This window comes from Vitis riparia, unplaced genomic scaffold, assembly GCF_004353265.1.
Source record: "Vitis riparia cultivar Riparia Gloire de Montpellier isolate 1030 unplaced genomic scaffold, EGFV_Vit.rip_1.0 scaffold628_pilon_pilon, whole genome shotgun sequence".
Taxonomy (NCBI): domain Eukaryota; kingdom Viridiplantae; phylum Streptophyta; class Magnoliopsida; order Vitales; family Vitaceae; genus Vitis; species Vitis riparia.
The window spans coordinates 78,548-92,438 of NW_023269718.1; the positions used below are offsets into that span (position 1 = coordinate 78,548).

The 13,891-nt window shown below is 39.9% G+C and overlaps 1 non-coding gene across 1 annotated transcript; it reads left to right on the forward strand.

Moving 5' to 3' along the window:
* Positions 1–10,640: 10,640 nt before the first annotated feature.
* LOC117910161 lies at positions 10,641–10,748 on the forward strand. The gene has a single exon (XR_004650565.1). It is a non-coding gene; the product is annotated as a small nucleolar RNA R71 (small nucleolar RNA).
* The last annotated feature ends 3,143 nt before the right edge of the window (positions 10,749–13,891 follow it).

Consider the following 13,891-nt stretch of genomic DNA (forward strand, 5'->3'; position numbering starts at 1 on the left):
ATTGGTGCTTTTTCATTTCAAGGTTAGCTTAAGAAGAAAACATAAACTTTGGTTGAAAATGGTTTTGTTTTAAGCTAACTAAAGAGAAAGTAATGGAAATTACTTGTGAAGAAAAACATTCCTTGGAGTTTTAGGTTCACGGGGGAGGCTCCTCATGCAAAAACAGAGCTCCGGTCACTTGGTTCTTTTCCTCGCATTAGAGAATTAACATATAGCTAATTCTCTAACCGGTGTTGTACATATGCTTCCCTTTAATAGATTTCAGCACTAATTCTCTCTCACTGATGCAACTTGCAATGGATCATGCCTCTTACCTAGCATTTTCCATTCAAGGTGATCATTAACCTTGGACTTCCCTTCTCAAGCTCACAAGAGATAACTAATGGATGTCTCCTTAGAGTCCAAAAGCTTACCAAGTGTTGGCAATTCTAGAAAATCCTACCTTCAAGTCACCTCCCAAAAGCTCGCAAGAGATAAACTAGTGCATCTCCATGGACGGAGATCACTTGCCTTACCAAGTGTTGGCTCAGGTGAATTGAAGGTGTTTTAAGTTAACTAAAAATATAGAAATCATTAATGGGTCACACTTTCTCTTCATTAATGGCTAAAACAACATCATGAGCTTAAACTACCAATTCTTGCATTTGGGGCCTAACCCAGCAACCTTAGCTCCAAGGAACTAAAAGCCTAGCCACTCATTCTCTGAGGAAACATCCTCAGAGCTTGTTTGGCTAGTAAGAAAAATTAAATAAATATATACAATCAAAACGAGAAGGTAAGGCAGAGCAAAGGCTCTGTATTTTACTTCCTTGCAAAACTATACAAAGTTGTCTGAGAACAAGCTCCCCGTCCTCTTTAATGGAAATTTACAAACAATATATATGGGGTTATTTACCCTTTGTTCTTGCTTAAAGACTAAGGAATCCTATGATAAGTGGATTACAAGGAGAGTTTGGGGATTTAGACATCAAATATCTAAAGCAAAAAATCTCAAAATGTCGGTCGCAAATAATGGGAAGCTTCAGGAGAATTTCACAGCCGTGCAAGAGGGCTACGAAATTTCGTAGCATGAAGGACACTATTTCACAGCCAAGGGCTGATTTCACAGCCATCCTCTTGTGATTTCGCAGCCCTGCGAAATTGGCCTTCAGCTTGGAGTGATCGACTTCCTAGGGATGTAACTCCGAATCACGCACCGTTTGAAGCATTGGATTTCTAACTTCTCGTGCTTCGAAACGACATATAGTATGCATAAATTGAGCTCCAGAAAGTGCTCCAAAAGTGGCTGACAATGACTGTCCTCTAGAATGCTTCATGTTAGATTTCTCTTTGCTTCCCCTCCTTGCATTCCGGATTTGCTTATGGCAAAGGACTATAAAGCTTCAAAGCTTTGGTTCTTCATGTTTCTGAGCTTTGCATTGCTTTGCCATGGATTCCAAAGAACTCTCCTCAATCTCTGATTGCTTTGGTGATCAAATTACTAACAAATACACCAAAACTTACACAATTTGATTAGAAATGATTGCAAAGGTCCTTAATATGTTAATTGGGTTAAAAGGTAATAACTACTACTCAAAAGTGTTTAAAAGAGCTAATTACAAGCTATCAAATAGCACTTTTTGAGTAGTAATCACTCCTCCCAACCGACATATTGCTTGTCCCTTAGCAATGAAGGAGAGAAAAAGTAAACTAAAAAGTAATATACTTTACAAGATCATGCTGATCACTTCCAAAATATTTTAAGTGGCATGATGATCAAACTCTCACATGGAACATTAAAGAAATATAAACTCCAATTTCAACAAGAGTTATCAAATAACTTATCTAATCACAATTCATTAAGAGAAGGCATTATGCAAATTGAAGCTTTAAAAATCATTTCCACTTCCAAAGGACCAAACCATACTCTTCCACAAAAATCTAAGTGTTAGTTGATAGTTTCTGAATATAGCATGTTGAACTAATCTCTCCCCCCAACCTAGTTCTTTTTCAACATTTAGCAAGCTAACCAAATTCAATAGGCTAAGAACGCACCCTTTTGTTTCACAATTTTTTTCATTGTAGGAGTACAAGGCTTAAGGGTATTCTTTTCTAAATTGTCCATGTAACGGGGGTCCATCGATGACTCCTAACCAATTAAGGTTTAGGGCATCAAGCTTTAAGGATCTTTCAACCACTAACTCCTCAGATTTTATCCCGGACTTTTGAGAATGAATTTTAATACCCAAACACCTACAGTATGTTAAACTCCACCTATTCACCCTTGTAACGAGCATTGAGGTCGGTGACTCCCAACCAATTAAGGCTTAGGGCACCAAGCTTTAAATATTTTCACCATATACCCCTCAGACCTTGCTCGGGTTTCAAGGCAAGCAAACATTTTTCTTCTTTCTTTCTTTTTTTCAAAGGCTCATTGGCCTTTTATAAGGTGTCCCAACACTATTAAAATAAGGTCAAAGGTACCAAGTCTAAATTTTCCTAAGTCAAGAGAGAAATAGTTTCTCATCTTATAATCGGAATCTATTGTGCACAGTGTGTTAATAGCTTAAGGTGGAAGAACTAAGCTTGAATTCAATAGAAGTTTCAACAACTCATCAACTTTAGTAAGCATAATACAAACTCTAAGTCAAGTGAAAAAACAAAAATTCAATTTCTCCCATTTCAATTTGAAAATTTTTCCTTAGTAACCATGGAGAGTAGAAAAAAAAACTTTTAAAAAAAATTTTAAATTAAACAAAAATCGACTAAATTATTAAAATAACTTAGCATAAATAACAAAAAAAACTTCCTTCCTCAACTCTCCCCCCAACCAAGCTGAACATTGTCCTCAATGTGGCATGAGCAATTGAGATTATAGGGAGGAAGTGGTACCTCCTGAGTGATATCAATTTCGAGTATTGATTGGAGAAACCACATGTTTCAAAAACAATAAAAGATATAAGTAGAGGAAATAAAATAAAATAATGCTAAGAGTGATAAAAAAGTGATAGATTTGTATTACTTCAATTCATGTAAGTACAAAATGGAGAACAAGTAATACAAGCAATCCCAATATATATAATACCAAAAGCATGGGATTTCAAGTGCTACTATGATAAGGAAATACATAAAGGAAATACATAATCAAAATATATAAAGGAAACTATCAAAATTATCAGATGGTGGGTGGAGGATGCTGTGGAGATGATGGCTCAACTGTCTCTGTCTCTCCTATAGTAGGCTTCTCAGGAGGCATAGTCTGGTCCACGAAATGAGGGACCTGTGCTAGCTCTGGTGGGCTAGGAGTGGCATGCTCAGGAGCTGATATAATACCCAGATGATGCTGAATTTGCCTCAGGATGGCAGTGTGCTCCTGATGAGCATGAAGAGCTGTGATCTGCTGAGTGAGGATGCTCTAAGAAGTGGCCAATGCCTGGAAAGTGTGGCATGGGCCTCTATACTCGATAATGGGTATAGCAATCCTTGGCTCAACTGAAGGAGATGGCTCTGATGTGGGTGGAATAACAGGGGGAGTCTGTGGTATGACCTAAGGAGCAAAGGGTGCAACCTCTTGTATATGCTCTGTAGGGGCCACTGCAGGGGCAGGCAGCTGAGTGCCAGCAGGTATGTCAATTGGCTCCTCTGGCTGCTCTAGATACTCTGGTCCAGCTGGCGCTGCCTGGTCTGCACCACCATAAGCTGTCATACTGGTCCAATTGTCGAAAGTGAATATCTCTCGACAAATGCGTTTACGCTCATGCTGAGAATCTATTGGGTATCCTAGGTGCTCCAATATCTGGCATAATAGTCTGGGAAAGAGAAATGGAATGGCATATGCTCGGAGTAGCTTATTCCGATGCACCTTCTCTTCAAAGTACAGAAGAGCGGCCATGATGAGATGGTGAGGGCCAAAGAAGTATCCCTCAGAGATCCTAAACAATACCTCCAGCAAAACTCCTCTCCTCTGCACCTAATGCTGAAGTGGGAAAATGTTATGGCGTAGGAGTGCATCAATGAAGAACATGCTGGGAGGAAGTTCCTTCCTCAGGATATAATGGCTTGAGAATGTCCCTCTGGACAAAGTATGAACGATGTCGCTCTGTGAAGGATGAGTCCAGGCTCAAAAATCCTCTAGACGTGCTGGCTCATAGGGGATATGGAGTGCCTCTGCTATATGTCGAGCTCCCAAAATACCATGGCGTCTGTCTATGGTAAAATGGATGACTGTAGGATCCCAGACCTAGTTTATGGTCATGGACTGATAGAAGTCTAATGCCACACAGGGATAGAAAAAATCCTTGGGAGTCAGCAAGTGCTCCATATGATACCTCTGTAGCAGATGAAAGGAATCCCTGAGCTCAGGCTGAAGTCTAAAAGTGGCTATGTTGAAACAGAGCTCGGATTGGAATGGTCTTGCTCTGCAATCCAAATTCCCTTCAATTGGTGGCTGAGTGACCATGGGCCGTCTGATAACGACCTCAGGGGTCATGCCTGAGGGAATTTGAGATTCTTTGGCTGGCGATTGAGATGGTTGAGATGGTTGAGGCTTCTTGGCAGGTGGTAGAGACTTTTTGGCAGGCGGTGGAGATGGCGTAGGCTCTGATTCAGGCTCTAAAGACGACTCTGTTAGATCAATTGGCTCAGAGACCTTGGCTTTCTTCTTTGGGGGACCGGTACCTGATTTTTGGCCTCTGGAAGAGCTCGCACCGGCGATGGTAAGTGACCTCCTTGTGTTATAACGCCTGGGCGGATGACTGATGGGTGCGTCCTCGACCGGAGACGAAATGACTCGTGGCCGCGGAGGCTCGGAGGTGGAACCTTGGACAAGCATGTCTCTAGGGATTCTCAGGCGAGTTGATGGGGATGAGGACTTAGCTCATCGAGTTATAGCCATGGCGGTGTCAGAGAAAACGGCCGAAGGTGCGCGCGGTTTGCTCAGGCGGAGGAGGCAGACGGGAGGGTGCTCTGGCTTGGCTCCTCTTGGTACCTTTTTGAAGTTCAAATGACCGATTTAGAATAGGAAAAATGGAATTTATACCGTTTAAAAGCGATGCCAAGGGTGACTATTCATTTTTGCAGCAGTTGGGGATTTTCGCAACAGGAGGGGACGGATTTCGCAGCAAGTGGCCGTTTTCGCAGAGGGGGGCATTTTGGCAACATTTTCGCAGCCCATTTCGCAACTGCAAAACAGGGGTATGGCACTGTGAAATGGCACTCGTGTGCCAAGGGGTGGTTTCCCAGCTGCGAAACACCTTGTGAAGTGGAGTCTCAGCTGCGAAATGAAGGATTTCAAGGCGTGGAGGTTTCGCAACCATTTCACAGCTGCGAAATGGGTGTACAGGGTTGTGAAATGGCACTCGTGTGCCAAAGGGTCGCTTTGCAGCTGCGAAAATTTTCGCAGAGGGCGCTAGAAGGCTGCGAAACCATTTCGCAGCAGGAGACGATTTTCGTAGCGGTGCTTGGGGGCTACAAAATTATTTTGCAGCCAAGGACCATTTTCGCAGGGGCCCTTTTTAGGCTGTGAAATTTCGCAGACCATGCTTTCTCCTTGTTTTTGAGCTCCTCTTGATTCCTAGCTTCCTTCTTTCAATTTCCTAGCAATTCCTCCTGATTTTGATCATTCAAAAAGATTAAGTTACATATAAATAACACAATTTAAGACCAAAATTAAAATCAAAACAATTTACAAAGCTTATAAATTAACATAATTAAAAAAAATATGGATTTTGGTGAAACCAAATCCATCTAACCCTTCTCTGATTAGGCTTTTTGTGGCTCAAGGAGGTTGATTTCCTCATTTTCTTGCTTGAATGGCTCAATGAATAGCTTGAGACGATGACCATTGACTTTATAGATGTCTATGCCATTGGAATTCAGTAATTCCACCACTCCATTGAGATGCACTTGGTGAATAATGAAAAGACCTATCCACCTTGACTTGAGCTTCCCAGGAAAGATATGGAGCCTTCAATCATAGAATAAGACTCTTTGTCCTTTCCGGAATTCTTTGTTGGAGATTAATTGATCATGCCACCTCTTCATCCTCTGTTTTGCAACTTTGGAATTGATGTAAGCATCATTTCTTAATTCCTCCATCTCATTAAGGTCTAAGCACCTCTTTGCCCCGGTTCTGATCAAGTCCATGTTTAACCTCTTGATTGCCCACCAAGCCTTATATTCAACTTCCACAGGGAGATGGCATGCTTTGCTATAGACCCAGGCAATAGGGAGACATGCCAAGAATAGTCTTGTAAGCTGTTCTATATGCCCATAATGAATCATGAAGCTTAATAGACCAATCTTTTCTACTCGTGATCACCACCTTCATCAATATGTTCTTGATTTTCCTGTTTGCTAGCTCCACTTGCCCGGAAGTTTGAGGGTGATAAGGTGTAGCTACCTTATGCTTCACTCCATACTTGGCTAATAGGGTTTCAAAAGGTTTGTTGCAAAAATGAGTACCTCCATCACTTATTATGGCCTTGGGCACCCCAAATCTTGAGAAGATGTTCTCCTTAAGAAATTTGAGAACCACCCTATGATCATTGTGTTTACAGGGGATTGCCTCAACCCATTTAGAAACATAGTCCACCCCCACCAAAATATAAGAGTTACCAAAAGACATTGGGAAAGGTCCCATGAAGTCAATACCCTAAACATCAAAGATATCAACTGTTAGGATGGGGTTTATGGGCATTTGATTTCTTTTTGTTAGCTTCTTAAGCCTTTGGCATCTATCACAACTCCTACACATGATGTGGGCATCTTTAAAAAGTGATGGCCAAGTAAACCCTAATTGCAACACCGTCATGGCTATTTTCTAAGAGGCAAAGTGGCCTCCACATGCATTCTCATGGCAATGGCTAAGGATTCCTTGTTGCTCTTCTTCAGGGACACACTTCCTTATTATATGATCCGCACAATACTTGAAAAGAAAAGGCTTTTCCCAATAATAAACATGAATCTTTGCAAAGAAGTGCTTCCTATCTTGTGCTTTCCACTCACTTGGAACTTCACCAGTAACCAAATAGTTAGCAATATGAGCATACCAAGGAGTTTTCTCTAGCAACATGAGTGATTCCTCAGGAAATTCATCATTAATAGGTAAGACATGGGAATTGTGTGCTATAGCCAACCCTGAAAAGGTCATCAGCTACCACATTCTCCACTCCTTTCTTGTCTCTGATTTGGAGACCGAACTCTTGTAATAAAAGAATCCATCTAATCAACCTTGCTTTTGCATCTTGATTTGTTAATAAATACTTCAAGGCTGAATGGTCAGTGAAAACAATGATGAAAGACCCTACCAAATAAGCACGAAACTTGTCTAAGGCAAACACCACAGCTAACAATTCTTTCTCTATAGTTGTGTAGTTCTTTTGAGCTTCGTTCAATGTCTTGCTTGCATAGTAGATCACATAGGGTTTCCCATCTTCTCTTTGGCCAAGTACAGCTCCTATAGCAAAGTCATTGGCATCACACATTACTTCAAAGGGTAGTTGTCAGTTGGGGGCCCTTACTATTGGAGCGGTTGTGAAAAATTGCTTCAATTGATCAAAACTCTTTTGACATCTTTCATCCCATATAAACTTAGCATCCGTAGCTAAAAGTTCACAAAGAGGCTTTGAAAGCTTAGAGAAGTCTTTTATAAATCTCCTATAGAACCCTGCATGGCCAAAGAATTGCCTTACTCTTTTTACAATTGTTGGGGATGGCAATTTGACAATAACTTCCACCTTTGCTTTATCAACTTCAATGCCTTTCTCGAAGATGATATGGCCAAGGACAATTCCTTGATGTACCATAAAGTGGCATTTCTCCCAGTTGAGCACCAAGTCTTTTTCAATGCATCTGTTAAGAACCGCTTCCAAATTGACTAAGCATTCTTCAAATGTACCTCCATATATGGTGATATCATCCATGAAAACCTCCATAATTTGCTCCACCATATCACTAAAGATACTAAGCATACATCTTTGGAATGTTGCAGGTGCATTCCATAAACCAAAAGGCATTCTTTTGTAGGCGTATGTTCCAAATGGACATGTAAAAGTGGTTTTCTCCTGATCTTCAACATCAATTTCAATTTGGAAATACCTTGAGTACCCGTCTAAGAAACAATAGAAAGGATGGCCAGAGACTCTCTCCAGCATTTGATCAATAAACGGGAGTGGAAAATGATTTTTCCTTGTCTCGGCATTCAATTTCCTATAGTCAATACACACCCTCCAACCTGAAGTGAGGCGTGTAGCAATTTTTTCTCCTTTTTCATTTTGAACCATAGTAATCCCTGACTTCTTTGGTACCACTTGAGTAGGACTCACCCAAGGGCTATCAGATATGGAATAAATAATACCCGTTTGAAGTAACTTCAGCACTTCAGCTCGCACCACCTCTTGCAAATGAGGATTCAATCTTCTTTAAGGTTGACGAATTGGTTTAGCTTCTTCCTCCATATATATGTGATGTGTACAAACCAAAGGACTGATTCCTTTCAAGTAAGATATTTGCCATCCTATTGTTTTCTTACACCTCTTGAGAACTTCAAGTAGAGAAATCTCCTGGTGAGTAGTAAGAGATGAAGATATAACAACAGGGCATCGGTTATTTTCTTCCAGGTACGTGTATTTCAACTCCATGGGCAGAGGTTTCAAATTGAGCTTTAGGATCTCTTCCTTAGCATCTTCTTGTGCCTCCTCTTTATTGAATGAAGGTAGAATCTCTTCTTTCCTCCTCCAACCTTGTAGAGTAGCAACCACATCAGCGGGTTCAGACAATCCTTCTTCAAGATCCTTAAGACTTTCATTCAACTTGTCTTGCATATTCTAATTACAATGCTCCTCCACTAGAGTGTCAATAATGTATACCTCTTCTGGACCTTCTTCTTCTTCCGAAGTGATTAGCTTTTTAGACATATAAAAGATATTCAGCTCAAGTGTCATGTTGCCAAAGGTGAGTTGCATAAGTCCATTCCTACAATTGATGATTGCATTTGAGATAGCAAGAAATGGCCTTCCAAGGATGATAGGAACACAATTAGCTTCCTTAACAAAGGGATCAGTATCAAGAACAACAAAATCTACTAGATAGTAGAAATTATCAACTTGAACTAAGACATCTTCAATTATCCCCCTTGGAATTTTCACTGATCTATCAGCTAAAGATAGAGTGATTGATGTTGGCTTCAATTCACCAAGTCCCAATTGCTTTTAGACAGAGTATGGTAGTAAATTCACACTTGCTCCAAAGTCTAACAAAGCTTTTTCCACTACCTTTCCTCCAATCATGACTGAAATGGTAGGACATCCTGGATCTTTGTACTTCAAATGAGACTTGCATTGTATGATGGCACTTACTTGCTTAGTCAAGAAGGCTTTCTTGTTCACATTCAACCCTCTTTTGATAGTACACAGGTCCTTTAGGAACTTTGCATATGTTGGAACTTGCTTAATCATATCCAGCAATGGAATATTGACTTTCACTTGTCTCAATACTTCAAGGATTTCTGATGCATTTTTATTCCCTTTTTTCCCATGTAAAGCTTGAGGAAAAGGTGGAGATGTGTGTTTCTTCATCATTTCTTCCTTAATTAGTTCTTTCTTCGGATTTGCATTCACTGTTGAATCATGTTCCTCTTTCCTTCACTGATATCTTTCTTCTTTCCTTTCATTTCCTCCCTCTTCTTTGTCTCTTCTTCTTCCTTCTCTTCAACATGTGGCTTGGGTGTTGGTGACTCAACCTTTTTACCACTCCTTAGAGTGATCAAGGCTTTGACATCTCTCACTTGTGAAGATTCTCCCTCATGAGTTTCTACTTCATGGATACCCTTGGGGTTTTGGTGAGGTTGAGAAGGAAATCTACCCTTCTCTTGCACTGTGTTTAAGTTAGTGAGTCTTGAGATTGAGTATTGGAGGTTATCTATCTTCTGAGATAAGTCATTTTGCATCCCATCCATCATTTTATTCAAAGTATTCTCTACACTATCAATTCTTTGACTGAGTTGAGCATTGATGGATTTTTGGTCTCCAACAAAGTCTCCCACTACCTTGTTAAGATTCACTATTGCTTGTTCAAGACTTGAAGCTTGTTGAGATGGTTGAGCCGGCTGTTGGTACTGAGGTGCTCTTGGCTTCCATGAAAATTTGGATGATTCTTCCAACTTGAGTTGTAAGTGTTTCTATACGAAGCATTGCTATTGGGCTTGAATTGTCCAATGACATTTGCTTGATCTCCAAACATTTATCTAGCAACTGGAATTGTAGGGCACTCCTCCACCAAGTGTTCATAAGATTGACAAATAGAACATGGCTTTACTTGCATTGGTGTTTCAGCAACAGCTTGCACTTCATGCATCTTTTTTAGTTCTAGCTCCTCCAATCTTCTTGTCATAGCTGCAAATTTTGCTTTCATATCAACTTCTTCATTCAAGGTGTACATCCCAGCCTTAGCATGAAAAGCATTTGGTTGAGACTTCATTTTTCCCACTTCTCCCTTGTTTGGTTCATCCCATCCCCTTGAGACTTCAGCCACATAACTCAAGAAATCCTTAGCTTCCTCAGGATTCTTACTCATGAAATCCCCTCCATAAATTTATTTCAAGGAGTTGCTTCATTAAGAAAGACATCCCATCATAGAAATAACTCACCAATAGCCATGTATCAAAACCATGGTGAGGACAAGCATTAATGGCTTCCATGTATCTTTCCCAACACTCATAGAATTTCTCATTCTCTTTAGCTGAGAAGTTTGAAATTTTCCTTTTTAAGTCGTTTCTTCTGCGAGTAGGAAAAAACTTCTTGAGGAATTCAGCTTGTAAATCAGTCCAAGTACAGATACTCCTTGGCCTTAAAGAATTAAGCCAAATCTTGGCCTTATCCTTTAAAGTAAAAGGAAATAGCTTAAGCCTCATCAAGTCGATTGAAGCTAGCTCCTCCCTCTTAGAATGTATTACAAACATCTTCAAATTCCTTGATATGTGCATAGGGATTCTCACTTTCCATTTCATGGAAAGTTGGTAGAAGTGGAACAATATGGGGTCTGATCACTAGTTGCTCTGTAGGGGGCACTATACATGATGGTGCACTCATACGAGGTGGATGCATGTGGTCCCTCATTGATCTGAATTCATTGGGATTGTCCTGATGACCATGGTGACTATGCTAATCTTCAGGTGTAGTTTCCATGATGTTCAAGCTCAATTCCAATTCCTTGTTATGAGGTGTTTCACATTTAACAAGCCTTCCTCCACTATCTCGTATCCAATTTGGCATACACAACTAGTATCAACTGTAACACAAACAAAAATAGAGGAAAACAAAAGAAAACAAGACTAAAAAAAGACTTAGATTAACTAGAACTAAATTAAAAGATATACTAGAATATGAACAAGTAAAAGAAACAATTAAAAGAGTTAGTAAAATGAAAGAACAGTCACCAAACTTGTGATGAAAATCACAAGTACGCTGAAATAGTATCATTGTGAAGTTGGCACCTTCCCCGGCAACGGTGCCATTTGATTCGTTCCCAATTGGTGTCTCAGCTGATTCATGTCCTCTCAATGGTCCTCGGCAATGGTACCATTTGATTCGTGTCCAACTGGTGTCCTTTGATTATGGTCCTCAGAAGGGAGTAATCAACAAAATTTATAACCTATATCACCATGCATTAGGATAGCTTTAGCTAATATAGCATAGTGGCTCTGGGATCGTTCACTAGGAAGGGTTTTCAACTTACAACTGATATCAATTCAAAGTTAAATTGGTGCTTTTTCATTTCAAGGTTAGCTTAAGAAGTAAACATAAACTTTGGTTGAAAATGGTTTTGTTTTAAGCTAACTAAAAAGAAAGTAATGGAAATTACTTGTGAAGAAAAACATTCCTTGGAGTTTTAGGTTCACAGGGGAGGCTCCTCATGCAAAAACAGAGCTCTGGTCACTTGGTTCTTTTCCTCGCATTAGAGAATTAACATATAGTTAATTCTCTAATCGGTGTTGTACAGATGCTTCCCTTTAATAGATTTTAGCACTAATTCCCTCTCATTGATGCAACTTGCAATGGCTCATGCCTCTCACCTAGCATTTTCCATTCAAGGTGATCATTAAACTTGGACTTCCCTTCTCAAGCTCGCAAGAGATAACTAATGGATGTGTCCTTAGAGCCCAAAAGCTTACCAAGTGTTGGCAATTCTAGAAAATCCTACCTTCAAGTCACCTCCCAAAAGCTCGCAAGAGATAAACTAGTGCATCTCCATGGACAGAGATCACTTGCCTTACCAAGTGTTGGCTCAGGTGAATTGAAGGTGTTTTAAGTTAACTAAAAATATAGAAATCATTAATGGGTCACACTTTCTCTTCATTAATGGCTAAAACAACAAAACTACCAATTCTTGCATTTGGGGCCTAACCCAGCAACCTTAGCTCCAAGGAACTAAAAGCCTAGCCACTCATTCTCTGAGGAAACATCCTCAGAGCTTGTTTGGCTAGTAAGAAAAATTAAATAAATATATACAATCAAAACGAGAAGGTAAGGTAGAGCAAAGGCTCTATATTTTACTTCCTTGCAAAACTATACAAAGTTGTCTGAGAACAAGCTCCCCGTCCTCTTTCATGGAAATTTACAAACAATATATATGGGGTTATTTACCCTTTGTTCTTGCTTAAAGGCTAAGGAATCCTATGATAGGTGGATTACAAGGAGAGTTTGGGGATTTATACATCAAATATCTAAAGCAAAAAATCTCAAAATGTCGGTCGCAAATATTGGGAAGCTTTAGGAGAATTTCACAACTGTGCAAGAGGGTTATGAAATTTCACAGCATGAAGGACACCATTTCGCAGCTAAAGGCTGATTACGCAGCCCTGTGAAATTGGCCTTCAACTTGGAGTGATCAGCTTCCAATGGCTGTAACTCCTTCATTTCAACTCCGAATCATGTACCATTTGAAGAATTGGATTGCTAACTTCCCGAGCTTCGAAACGACATATAGTATGCATAAATTGAGCTCCAGAAAGTGCTCCAAAAGTGGCTGACAGTGACTGTCCTCTAGAATGCTTCATGTTAGATTTCTCTTTGCTTCCCCTCCTTGCATTCTGGATTTGCTTATGGCAAAGGACTATAAAGCTTCAAAGCTTTAGTTCTTCATGTTTTTGAGCTTTGCATTGCTTTGCCATGGATTCCAAAGAACTCTCCTCAATCTCGGATTGCTTTGGTGATCAAATTACTAACAAAAACACCAAAACTTACACAATTTGATTAGAAATGATTGCAAAGGTCCTTAATATGTTAATTGGGTTAAAAGGTAATAACTACTACTCAAAAGTGTTTAAAAGAGTTAATTACAAGCTATCAAATAGCAATTTTTGAGTAGTAATCAAATAGCTAAAGGTTGTGGTTGAGATGAACAATTCTAGTTGATGAGCTTAGGGCTCTAGATACTACACATAGCTTAAGGTTATTGATGACATGAAAGACTCGGAGTCGTGAGCTTAAGGCTCTAGATGCTATGAACAACTTAGGGTTGTGGATGACATGAATAACTCTGGGTTATGTACTCAAGGCTCTAGATGTTATGAACAACTCTAGGTTGTGGATGACTTGAATAACTTTGAGTCATGAGCTCAAGGCTCTAGGTGCTATGAATAGCTTTGGGATATGGTTGACATGAATGACTCCAAGTCGTGATATCAAGGCTCTAAATGCTATGGACAACTCTGGGATATGGATGACATGGATGACTCCTGGTCATGAGCTTAGATTGCTAGATACTATGAACAACTTAGGGTTGTGGTGGACATGAAAGACTTTTGGTTGTGAGCTTAGAACTTTAGATGCTATGCACACCTTAAGGTGGTCGATGACATGAAAGACTCTAGATTGTGAGCTCAGGGCTTTAGATTCTATGCACAATTTAGGGT